Source organism: Ascaphus truei, unplaced genomic scaffold (assembly GCF_040206685.1).
Source record: "Ascaphus truei isolate aAscTru1 unplaced genomic scaffold, aAscTru1.hap1 HAP1_SCAFFOLD_698, whole genome shotgun sequence".
Classification (NCBI taxonomy): Eukaryota; Metazoa; Chordata; class Amphibia; order Anura; family Ascaphidae; genus Ascaphus; species Ascaphus truei.
In genome coordinates, this window is record NW_027457032.1 from 1 (window position 1) to 12,560 (window position 12,560).

A 12,560-nucleotide genomic window follows, 5' to 3' on the forward strand; every position below is an offset into this window, starting at 1 on the left:
AGAATGTAGATTTAAATATTTGAAAAATTGTGCTAATTATTCTGCTCCATACAAAATGTTCCTAATATTTCACTATACTGAGATAGATCCCTTAATTTCCCAGCGTTCTCGTGTGGTAACGGGGGAAGGGAGCAGCGCTGATTGAGACGACCCTAGGGAGCGATTCATGGTATGTTTATCAATTTAAACTTTTACATCCTCATAACCTTTTATAAAACACAGAACAAATGCAAAGAAAGCTGCAGAATGGCCGGTGTGGGGATCAAACCCACGGCCGCGGCATTATTATCCCCACAACTGCGCTATCCAGCAAGCAAGCAACTGTATGTAGGGAAGGGGGAGAGAGGCACAGTGAGGGGAGGAGGGGATAGAGGCACAGTGAGGGGAGGAGGGGATAGAGGCACAGTGAGGGAAGGGGGGAGAGAGGCACAGTGAGGGGGGGGAGAGAGGCACAGTGAGGGGGGGGAGAGAGGCACAGTGAGGGGAGGGGGAGAGAGGCACAGTGAGGGGAGGGCCGCAGAGAGGCACAGTGAGGGGAGGGAGAGAGGCACAGTGAGGAGAAGGGAGAGAAACACAGTGAGGGGAGGGGGGAGAGGCACAGTGAGGGGAGAGAGGCACAGTGAGGGGAGGGGGGAGAGGCACAATGAGGGGAGGGGGGAGAGGCACAATGAGGGGAGGGGGGAGAGGCACAGTGAGGGGAAGGGAGAGAGGCACAGTGAGGGGAGGGGGGAGGAGGCACAGTGAGGGGAGGGGGGAGGAGGCACAGTGAGGGGGGGAGAGGCACAGTGAGGGGAGGGGGGGAGAGAGGCACAGTGAGGGGGGGGAGAGAGGCAGAGTGAGGGGGGGGAGAGAGGCAAAGTGAGGGGAGCGGGGCACAGTGAGGGGAGGGGAGAGAGGCACAGTGAGGGGAGTGGGGGAGAGGCACAGTGTGGGGAAGGAGGGGAGAGAGGCACAGTGAGGGGAGGGGGGAGAGGCACAGTGAGGGAAGGGGGAGAGAGGCACAGTGAGGGGAGGGGGGAGAGAGGCACAGTGAGGGGAGTGGGGGAGAGAGGCACAGTGAGGGGAGGGGGGAGCGAGGCACAGTGAGGGGACGGAGGGACAGAGGCACAGTGAGGGGATGGGGACAGAGTCACAGTGAGGGGAGGAGGGGAGAGAGGCACAGTGAAGGGAGGGGGGAGAGAGGCACAGTGAGAGGAGGGGCGGAGAGAGGCACAGTGAGGAGAAGGGAGAGAAGCACAGTGAGGGGAGGGGGGAGAGAGGCACAGTGAGGGGAGGGCCGGAGAGAGGCACAGTGAGGGGAGAGGGGAGAGAGGCACAGTGAGGAGAAGGGAGAGAAGCACAGTGAGGGGAGGGGGAGAGGCACAGTGAGGGGAGGGGAGAGAGACACAGTGAGGGGAGGGGGGAGATGCACAGTGAGGGGAGGGGGGAGAGGCACAGTGAGGGGAGGGGGGAGAGGCACAGTGAGGGGAAGGGGGGAGAGGCACAGTGAGGGGAAGGGGAGAGAGGCACAGTGAGGGGAAGGGGAGAGAGGCACAGTGAGGGGAAGGGGAGAGAGGCACAGTGAGGGGTAGGGGAGGGGGAGAGGCACAGTGAGGGGTGAGAGGCACAGTGAGGGGGGGGGAGAGACACAGTGAGGGGAGGGGGGAGAGAGGCACAGTGAGGGGAGTGGGGGAGAGAGGCACAGTGAGGGAGGGGAGAGAGGCACAGTGAGGGGAGGGGAGAGAGGCACAGTGAGGGGGAAGTGGGGGAGAGAGGCACAGTGAGGGGAGGGGAGAGAGGCACAGTGAGGGGAGTGGGGGAGAGAGGCACAGTGAGGGGAGAGGGGAGAGAGGCACAGTGAGGGGAGGGGGAGGAGGCACAGTGAGGGGGGGAGAGAGGCACAGTGAGGGGAGGGGGGGAGAGAGGCAAAGTGAGGGGAGCGGGGCACAGTGAGGGGAGGGGAGAGAGGCACAGTGAGGGGAGTGGGGGAGAGAGGCACAGTGAGGGGAAGGAGGGGAGAGAGGCACAGTGAGGGGAGGGGGGAGAGAGGCACAGTGAGGGGAGGGGGGAGAGAGGCACAGTAAGGGGAGGGGGGGAGCGAGGCACAGTGAGGGGATGGGGACAGAGGCACAGTGAGGGGAGGAGGGGAGAGAGGCACAGTGAAGGGAGGGGGGGAGAGAGGCACAGTGAGGGGAGGGAGGAGAGAGGCACAGAGAGGGGGGAGAAGCACAGTGAGGGGACAGGGAGAGGCACAGTGAGGGGACAGGGAGAGGCACAGTGAGGGGAGGGGGTGAGAGGCACAGTGAGGGGTGGGGGGAGAGAGGCACAGTGAGGGGGGGGATAGAGGCACAGTGAGGAGAGGGGGGAGAGAGGCGCAGCGAGGGGAGGGGGGAGAGGCACAGTGAGGGGACTGGGGGAAGGGGGTATAGAGGCAGTGAGGGGAGGGGGAGAGAGGCGCAGTGGGAGGAGGGGGAGAGAGGCGCAGTGGGGGGAGGGGAAGAGGTGCGCAGTGAGGGGAGGGGGAAAAAGAGGCACAGTGAGGGGAGGAGGAGAGAGGCACAGTGAGGGGAGTGGGGGAGAGAGGCACAGTGAGGGGAGGGGGGAGCGAGGCACAGTGAGGGGAGGGTGGGACAGAGGCACAGTGAGGGGAGGAGGGGAGAGAGGCACAGTGAGGGGACGGGGGGAGAGAGGCACAGTGAGGGGGGAGAGAGGCACAGTGAGGGGAGGGGCGGAGAGAGGCACAGTGAGGGAGGTTGGAGAGGCACAGTGAGGAGAAGGTAGAGAAGCACAGTGAGGGGAGGGGGGAGAGGCACAGTGAGGGAGAGAGGCACAGTGAGGGGAGGGGGGTGAGAGGACAGTGGAGTGAGGGGAGGGAGAGGTCACAGTGAGGGGGGAAGGGAGAGAGGCACAGTGAGGGGAGGGGGGAGGAGGCACAGTGAGGGGGGAGGAGGCACAGTGAGGGGTGAGTGAGGCACAGTGAGGGGAGGGGGGAGAGAGGCACAGTGAGGGGGGGAGAGAGGCAAAGTGAGGGGAGCGGGGCACAGTGAGGGGAGGGGAGAGAGGCACAGTGAGGGGAGAGGGGAGAGAGGCACAGTGAGGGGAGGGGGGAGGAGGCACAGTGAGGGGAGGGGGGAGGAGGCACAGTGAGGGGGGGAGAGGCACAGTGAGGGAGGGGGGGAGAGAGGCACAGTGAGGGGGGGGAGAGAGGCAGAGTGAGGGGGGGAGAGAGAGGCAAAGTGAGGGAGCGGGGCACAGTGAGGGGAGGGGAGAGAGGCACAGTGAGGGGAGTGGGGGAGAGGCACAGTGTGGGAAGGAGGGGAGAGAGGCACAGTGAGGGGAGGGGGAGAGGCACAGTGAGGAAGGGGGAGAGAGGCACAGTGAGGGGAGGGGGGAGAGAGGCACAGTGAGGGGAGTGGGGGAGAGAGGCACAGTGAGGGGAGGGGAGAGCGAGGCACAGTGAGGGGACGGAGGGGACAGAGGCACAGTGAGGGGATGGGGACAGAGGCACAGTGAGGGAGGAGGGGAGAGAGGCACAGTGAAGGGAGGGGGGGAGAGAGGCACAGTGAGAGGAGGGGCGGAGAGAGGCACAGTGAGGAGAAGGGAGAGAAGCACAGTGAGGGGAGGGGGGAGAGAGGCACAGTGAGGGGAGGGCGGAGAGAGCACAGTGAGGGGAGAGGGGAGAGAGGCACAGTGAGGAGAAGGGAGAGAAGCACAGTGAGGGGAGGGGGAGAGGCACAGTGAGGGGAGGGGAGAGAGACACAGTGAGGGGAGGGGGGAGATGCACAGTGAGGGGAGGGGGGAGAGGCACAGTGAGGGGAGGGGGGAGAGGCACAGTGAGGGGAAGGGGGGAGAGGCACAGTGAGGGGAAGGGGAGAGAGGCACAGTGAGGGGAAGGGGAGAGAGGCACAGTGAGGGGTAGGGGAGGGGGAGAGGCACAGTGAGGGGTGAGAGGCACAGTGAGGGGGGGGGAGAGACACAGTGAGGGGAGGGGGGAGAGAGGCACAGTGAGGGGAGTGGGGGAGAGAGGCACAGTGAGGGGAGGGGAGAGAGGCACAGTGAGGGGAGTGGGGGAGAGAGGCACAGTGAGGGGAGGGGAGAGAGGCACAGTGAGGGGAGTGGGGGAGAGAGGCACAGTGAGGGGAGAGGGGAGAGAGGCACAGTGAGGGGAGGGGGAGGAGGCACAGTGAGGGGGGGAGAGAGGCACAGTGAGGGGAGGGGGGAGAGAGGCAAAGTGAGGGGAGCGGGGCACAGTGAGGGGAGGGGAGAGAGGCACAGTGAGGGGAGTGGGGGAGAGAGGCACAGTGAGGGGAAGGAGGGGAGAGAGGCACAGTGAGGGGAGGGGGGAGAGAGGCACAGTGAGGGGAGTGGGGGAGAGAGGCACAGTGAGGGGAGGGGGGAGCGAGGCACAGTGAGGGGATGGGGACAGAGGCACAGTGAGGGGAGGAGGGGAGAGAGGCACAGTGAAGGGAGGGGGGGAGAGAGGCACAGTGAGGGGAGGGAGGAGAGAGGCACAGTGAGGGGGGGAGAAGCACAGTGAGGGGACAGGGAGAGGCACAGTGAGGGGACAGGGAGAGGCACAGTGAGGGAGGGGGTGAGAGGCACAGTGAGGGGAGGGGGGAGAGAGGCACAGTGAGGGGGGGGATAGAGGCACAGTGAGGAGAGGGGGGAGAGAGGCGCAGCGAGGGGAGGGGGGAGAGGCACAGTGAGGGGACTGGGGGAAGGGGGTATAGAGGCAGTGAGGGGAGGGGGAGAGAGGCGCAGTGGGAGGAGGGGGAGAGAGGCGCAGTGGGGGGAGGGGAAGAGGTGCGCAGTGAGGGGAGGGGGAAAAAGAGGCACAGTGAGGGGAGGGGGAGAGAGGCACAGTGAGGGGAGTGGGGGAGAGAGGCACAGTGAGGGGAGGGTGGGACAGAGGCACAGTGAGGGGAGGGTGGGACAGAGGGACAGTGAGGGGAGGAGGGGAGAGAGGCACAGTGAGGGGACGGGGGGAGGGGCACAGTGAGGGGGGAGAGAGGCACAGTGAGGGGAGGGGCGGAGAGAGGCACAGTGAGGGAGGTTGGAGAGGCACAGTGAGGAGAAGGTAGAGAAGCACAGTGAGGGGAGGGGGGAGAGGCACAGTGAGGGGAGAGAGGCACAGTGAGGGGAGAGAGGCACAGTGAGGGGAGGGGGGAGATGCACAGTGAGGGGAGGAGGGAGATGCACAGTGAGGGGAAGGGGAGAGAGGCACAGTGAGGGGAGGGGGGAGGAGGCACAGTGAGGGGGGAGGAGGCACAGTGAGGGGGGAGTGAGGCACAGTGAGGGGAGGGGGGAGAGAGGCACAGTGAGGGGGGGAGAGAGGCAAAGTGAGGGGAGCGGGGCACAGTGAGGGGAGGGGAGAGAGGCACAGTGAGGGGAGAGGGGAGAGAGGCACAGTGAGGGGAGGGGGGAGGAGGCACAGTGAGGGGAGGGGGGAGGAGGCACAGTGAGGGGAGGGGGGAGGACGCACAGTGAGGGGGGGAGAGGCACAGTGAGGGGAGGGGGGAGAGAGGCACAGTGAGGGGGGGGAGAGAGGCAGAGTGAGGGGGGGAGAGAGGCAAAGTGAGGAGAGCGGGGCACAGTGAGGGGAGGGGAGAGAGGCACAGTGAGGGGAGTGGGGGAGAGGCACAGTGTGGGGAAGGAGGGGAGAGAGGCACAGTGAGGGGAGGGGGGAGAGGCACAGTGAGGGAAGGGGGAGAGAGGCACAGTGAGGGGAGGGGGGAGAGAGGCACAGTGGGGGGAGTGGGGGAGAGAGGCACAGTGAGGGGAGGGGGGAGCGAGGCACAGTGAGGGGACGGAGGGACAGAGGCACAGTAAGGGGATGGGGACAGAGGCACAGTGAGGGGAGGAGGGGAGAGAGGCACAGTGAAGGGAGGGGGGGAGAGAGGCACAGTGAGAGGAGGGGCGGAGAGAGGCACAGTGAGGAGAAGGGAGAGAAGCACAGTGAGGGGAGGGGGGAGAGAGGCACAGTGAGGGGAGGGCCGGAGAGAGGCACAGTGAGGGGAGAGGGGAGAGAGGCACAGTGAGGAGAAGGGAGAGAAGCACAGTGAGGGGAGGGGGAGAGGCACAGTGAGGGGAGGGGAGAGAGACACAGTGAGGGGAGGGGGGAGATGCACAGTGAGGGGAGGGGGGAGAGGCACAGTGAGGGGAGGGGGGAGAGGCACAGTGAGGGGAAGGGGGGAGAGGCACAGTGAGGGGAAGGGGAGAGAGGCACAGTGAGGGGAAGGGGAGAGAGGCACAGTGAGGGGAAGGGGAGAGAGGCACAGTGAGGGGTAGGGGAGGGGGAGAGGCACAGTGAGGGGTGAGAGGCACAGTGAGGGGGGGGGGAGAGACACAGTGAGGGGAGGGGGGAGAGAGGCACAGTGAGGGGAGTGGGGGAGAGAGGCACAGTGAGGGGAGGGGAGAGAGGCACAGTGAGGGGAGGGGAGAGAGGCACAGTGAGGGGAGTGGGGGAGAGAGGCACAGTGAGGGGAGGGGAGAGAGGCACAGTGAGGGGAGTGGGGGAGAGAGGCACAGTGAGGGGAGAGGGGAGAGAGGCACAGTGAGGGGAGGGGGGAGGAGGCACAGTGAGGGGGGGAGAGAGGCACAGTGAGGGGAGGGGGGAGAGAGGCAAAGTGAGGGGAGCGGGGCACAGTGAGGGGAGGGGAGAGAGGCACAGTGAGGGGAGTGGGGGAGAGAGGCACAGTGAGGGGAAGGAGGGGAGAGAGGCACAGTGAGGGGAGGGGGGGAGAGAGGCACAGTGAGGGGAGTGGGGGAGAGAGGCACAGTGAGGGGAGGGGGGGAGCGAGGCACAGTGAGGGGAGGGGGGAGAGAGGCACAGTGAGGGGGGGATAGAGGCACAGTGAGGAGAGGGGGGAGAGAGGCGCAGCGAGGGGAGGGGGGAGAGGCACAGTGAGGGGACTGGGGGAAGGGGGTATAGAGGCAGTGAGGGGAGGGGGAGAGAGGCGCAGTGGGAGGAGGGGGAGAGAGGCGCAGTGGGGGGAGGGGAAGAGGTGCGCAGTGAGGGGAGGGGGAAAAAGAGGCACAGTGAGGGGAGGGGGAGAGAGGCACAGTGAGGGGAGTGGGGGAGAGAGGCACAGTGAGGGGAGGGTGGGACAGAGGCACAGTGAGGGGAGGGTGGGACAGAGGCACAGTGAGGGGAGGAGGGGAGAGAGGCACAGTGAGGGGACGGGGGGAGAGGCACAGTGAGGGGGGAGAGAGGCACAGTGAGGGGAGGGGCGGAGAGAGGCACAGTGAGGGAGGTTGGAGAGGCACAGTGAGGAGAAGGTAGAGAAGTACAGTGAGGGGAGGGGGGAGAGGCACAGTGAGGGGAGAGAGGCACAGTGAGGGGAGAGAGGCACAGTGAGGGGAGGGGGGAGATGCACAGTGAGGGGAGGAGGGAGATGCACAGTGAGGGGAAGGGGAGAGAGGCACAGTGAGGGGAGGGGGGATTAGGCACAGTGAGGGGGGAGGAGGCACAGTGAGGGGGGAGTGAGGCACAGTGAGGGGAGGGGGGAGAGAGGCACAGTGAGGGGGGGAGAGAGGCAAAGTGAGGGGAGCGGGGCACAGTGAGGGGAGGGGAGAGAGGCACAGTGAGGGGAGAGGGGAGAGAGGCACAGTGAGGGGAGGGGGGAGGAGGCACAGTGAGGGGAGGGGGGAGGAGGCACAGTGAGGGGAGGGGGGAGGACGCACAGTGAGGGGGGGAGAGGCACAGTGAGGGGAGGGGGGAGAGAGGCACAGTGAGGGGGGGGAGAGAGGCAGAGTGAGGGGGGGAGAGAGGCAAAGTGAGGAGAGCGGGGCACAGTGAGGGGAGGGGAGAGAGGCACAGTGAGGGGAGTGGGGGAGAGGCACAGTGTGGGGAAGGAGGGGAGAGAGGCACAGTGAGGGGAGGGGGGAGAGGCACAGTGAGGGAAGGGGGAGAGAGGCACAGTGAGGGGAGTGGGGAGAGAGGCACAGTGGGGGGAGTGGGGGAGAGAGGCACAGTGAGGGGAGGGGGGAGCGAGGCACAGTGAGGGGACGGAGGGACAGAGGCACAGTGAGGGGATGGGGACAGAGGCACAGTGAGGGGAGGAGGGGAGAGAGGCACAGTGAAGGGAGGGGGGGGAGAGAGGCACAGTGAGAGAAGGGGCGGAGAGAGGCACAGTGAGGAGAAGGGAGAGAAGCACAGTGAGGGGAGGGGGGAGAGAGGCACAGTGAGGGGAGGGCCGGAGAGAGGCACAGTGAGGGGAGAGGGGAGAGAGGCACAGTGAGGAGAAGGGAGAGAAGCACAGTGAGGGGAGGGGGAGAGGCACAGTGAGGGGAGGGGAGAGAGACACAGTGAGGGGAGGGGGGAGATGCACAGTGAGGGGAGGGGGGAGAGGCACAGTGAGGGGAGGGGGGAGAGGCACAGTGAGGGGAGGGGGGAGAGGCACAGTGAGGGGAAGGGGGGAGAGGCACAGTGAGGGGAAGGGGAGAGAGGCACAGTGAGGGGAAGGGGAGAGAGGCACAGTGAGGGGAAGGGGAGAGAGGCACAGTGAGGGGTAGGGGAGGGGGAGAGGCACAGTGAGGGGTGAGAGGCACAGTGAGGGGGGGGGGAGAGACACAGTGAGGGGAGGGGGGAGAGAGGCACAGTGAGGGGAGTGGGGGAGAGAGGCACAGTGAGGGGAGGGGAGAGAGGCACAGTGAGGGGAGTGGGGGAGAGAGGCACAGTGAGGGGAGGGGAGAGAGGCACAGTGAGGGGAGTGGGGGAGAGAGGCACAGTGAGGGGAGAGGGGAGAGAGGCACAGTGAGGGGAGGGGGGAGGAGGCACAGTGAGGGGGGGAGAGAGGCACAGTGAGGGGAGGGGGGAGAGAGGCAAAGTGAGGGGAGCGGGGCACAGTGAGGGGAGGGGAGAGAGGCACAGTGAGGGGAGTGGGGGAGAGAGGCACAGTGAGGGGAAGGAGGGGAGAGAGGCACAGTGAGGGGAGGGGGGAGAGAGGCACAGTGAGGGGAGGGGGGAGCGAGGCACAGTGAGGGGATGGGGACAGAGGCACAGTGAGGGGAGGAGGGGAGAGAGGCACAGTGAAGGGAGGGGGGGAGAGAGGCACAGTGAGGGGAGGGAGGAGAGAGGCACAGTGAGGGGGGGAGAAGCACAGTGAGGGGACAGGGAGAGGCACAGTGAGGGGACAGGGAGAGGCACAGTGAGGGGAGGGGTTGAGAGGCACAGTGAGGGGAGGGGGGAGAGAGGCACAGTGAGGGGGGGGATAGAGGCACAGTGAGGAGAGGGGGGAGAGAGGCGCAGCGAGGGGAGGGGGGAGAGGCACAGTGAGGGGACTGGGGGAAGGGGGTATAGAGGCAGTGAGGGGAGGGGGAGAGAGGCGCAGTGGGAGGAGGGGGAGAGAGGCGCAGTGGGGGGAGGGGAAGAGGTGCGCAGTGAGGGGAGGGGGAAAAAGAGGCACAGTGAGGGGAGGGGGAGAGAGGCACAGTGAGGGGAGTGGGGGAGAGAGGCACAGTGAGGGGAGGGTGGGACAGAGGCACAGTGAGGGGAGGGTGGGACAGAGGCACAGTGAGGGGAGGAGGGGAGAGAGGCACAGTGAGGGGACGGGGGGAGAGAGGCACAGTGAGGGGGGAGAGAGGCACAGTGAGGGGAGGGGCGGAGAGAGGCACAGTGAGGGAGGTTGGAGAGGCACAGTGAGGAGAAGGTAGAGAAGCACAGTGAGGGGAGGGGGGAGAGGCACAGTGAGGGGAGAGAGGCACAGTGAGGGGAGAGAGGCACAGTGAGGGGAGGGGGGAGATGCACAGTGAGGGGAGGAGGGAGATTCACAGTGAGGGGAAGGGGAGAGAGGCACAGTGAGGGGAGGGGGGAGGAGGCACAGTGAGGGGGGAGGAGGCACAGTGAGGGGGGAGTGAGGCACAGTGAGGGGAGGGGGGAGAGAGGCACAGTGAGGGGGGGAGAGAGGCAAAGTGAGGGGAGCGGGGCACAGTGAGGGGAGGGGAGAGAGGCACAGTGAGGGGAGAGGGGAGAGAGGCACAGTGAGGGGAGGGGGGAGGAGGCACAGTGAGGGGAGGGGGAAGGAGGCACAGTGAGGGGAGGGGGGAGGACGCACAGTGAGGGGGGGAGAGGCACAGTGAGGGGAGGGGGGAGAGAGGCACAGTGAGGGGGGGGAGAGAGGCAGAGTGAGGGGGGGAGAGAGGCAAAGTGAGGAGAGCGGGGCACAGTGAGGGGAGGGGAGAGAGGCACAGTGAGGGGAGTGGGGGAGAGGCACAGTGTGGGGAAGGACGGGAGAGAGGCACAGTGAGGGGAGGGGGGAGAGGCACAGTGAGGGGAGGGGGGAGAGAGGCACAGTGGGGGGAGTGGGGGAGAGAGGCACAGTGAGGGGAGGGGGGAGCGAGGCACAGTGAGGGGATGGAGGGACAGAGGCACAGTGAGGGGATGGGGACAGAGGCACAGTGAGGGGAGGAGGGGAGAGAGGCACAGTGAAGGGAGGGGGGGAGAGAGGCACAGTGAGAGAAGGGGCGGAGAGAGGCACAGTGAGGAGAAGGGAGAGAAGCACAGTGAGGGGAGGGGGGAGAGAGGCACAGTGAGGGGAGGGCCGGAGAGAGGCACAGTGAGGGGAGAGGGGAGAGAGGCACAGTGAGGAGAAGGGAGAGAAGCACAGTGAGGGGAGGGGGAGAGGCACAGTGAGGGGAGGGGAGAGAGACACAGTGAGGGGAGGGGGGAGATGCACAGTGAGGGGAGGGGGGAGAGGCACAGTGAGGGGAGGGGGGAGAGGCACAGTGAGGGGAGGGGGGAGAGGCACAGTGAGGGGAAGGGGGGAGAGGCACAGTGAGGGGAAGGGGAGAGAGGCACAGTGAGGGGAAGGGGAGAGAGGCACAGTGAGGGGAAGGGGAGAGAGGCACAGTGAGGGGTAGGGGAGGGGGAGAGGCACAGTGAGGGGTGAGAGGCACAGTGAGGGGGGGGGAGAGACACAGTGAGGGGAGGGGGGAGAGAGGCAGAGTGAGGGGAGTGGGGGAGAGAGGCACAGTGAGGGGAGGGGAGAGAGGCACAGTGAGGGGAGTGGGGGAGAGAGGCACAGTGAGGGGAGGGGAGAGAGGCACAGTGAGGGGAGTGGGGGAGAGAGGCACAGTGAGGGGAGAGGGGAGAGAGGCACAGTGAGGGGAGGGGGGAGGAGGCACAGTGAGGGGGGGAGAGAGGCACAGTGAGGGGAGGGGGGAGAGAGGCAAAGTGAGGGGAGCGGGGCACAGTGAGGAGAGGGGAGAGAGGCACAGTGAGGGGAGTGGGGGAGAGAGGCACAGTGAGGGGAAGGAGGGGAGAGAGGCACAGTGAGGGGAGGGGGGAGAGAGGCACAGTGAGGGGAGGGGGGAGAGAGGCACAGTGAGGGGAGTGGGGGAGAGAGGCACAGTGAGGGGAGGGGGGAGCGAGGCACAGTGAGGGGATGGGGACAGAGGCACAGTGAGGGGAGGAGGGGAGAGAGGCACAGTGAAGGGAGGGGGGGAGAGAGGCACAGTGAGAGGAGGGGCGGAGAGAGGCACAGTGAGGAGAAGGGAGAGAAGCACAGTGAGGGGAGGGGGGAGAGGGGCACAGTGAGGGGAGGGCCGGAGAGAGGCACAGTGAGGGGAGAGAGGCACAGTGAGGAGAAGGGAGAGAAGCACAGTGAGGGGAGGGGGAGAGGCACAGTGAGGGGGGAGAGGCACAGTGAGGGGAGGGGAGAGAGGCACAGTGAGGGGAGGGGGGAGAGGCACAGTGAGGGGAGGGGGAGAGGCACAGTGAGGGGAGGGGGGAGAGGCACAGTGAGGGGAAGGGAGAGGCACAGTGAGGGGAAGGGGAGAGAGGCACAGTGAGGGGAGGGGAGGGGGAGAGGCACAGTGAGGGGAGAGAGGCACAGTGAGGGGGGGGAGGCACAGTGAGGGGAGGGGGAGAGGCACAGTGAGGGGAGGGGGAGAGGCACAGTGAGGGGGGGGGAGAGACACAGTGAGGGGAGGGGGGAGAGACACAGTGAGGGGAGGGGGGAGAGAGGCACAGTGAGGGGAGTGGGGGAGAGAGGCACAGTGAGGGGAGGGGAGAGAGGCACAGTGAGGGGAGTGGGGGAGAGAGGCACAGTGAGGGGAGGGGAAAGAGGCACAGTGAGGGGAGTGGGGGAGAGAGGCACAGTGAGGGGAGTGGGGGAGAGAGGCACAGTGAGGGGAGAGGGGAGAGAGGCACAGTGAGGGGAGGGGGAAGGAGGCACAGTGAGGGGGGAGAGAGGCACAGTGAGGGGAGGGGGGAGAGAGGCACAGTGAGGGGGGGAGAGAGGCAAAGTGAGGGGAGCGGGGCACAGTGAGGGGAGGGGAGAGAGGCACAGTGAGGGGAGAGGGGAGAGAGGCGCAGTGAGGGGAGGGGGGAGGAGGCACAGTGAGGGGGGGAGAGAGGCACAGTGAGGGGAGGGGGGAGAGAGGCACAGTGAGGGGGGGAGAGAGGCAAAGTGAGGGGAGCGGGGCACAGTGAGGGGAGGGGAGAGAGGCACAGTGAGGGGAGTGGGGGAGAGGCACAGTGTGGGGAAGGAGGGGAGAGAGGCACAGTGAGGGGAGGTGGGAGAGGCACAGTGAGGGAAGGGGGGAGAGAGGCACAGTGAGGGGAGGGGGGAGAGAGGCAC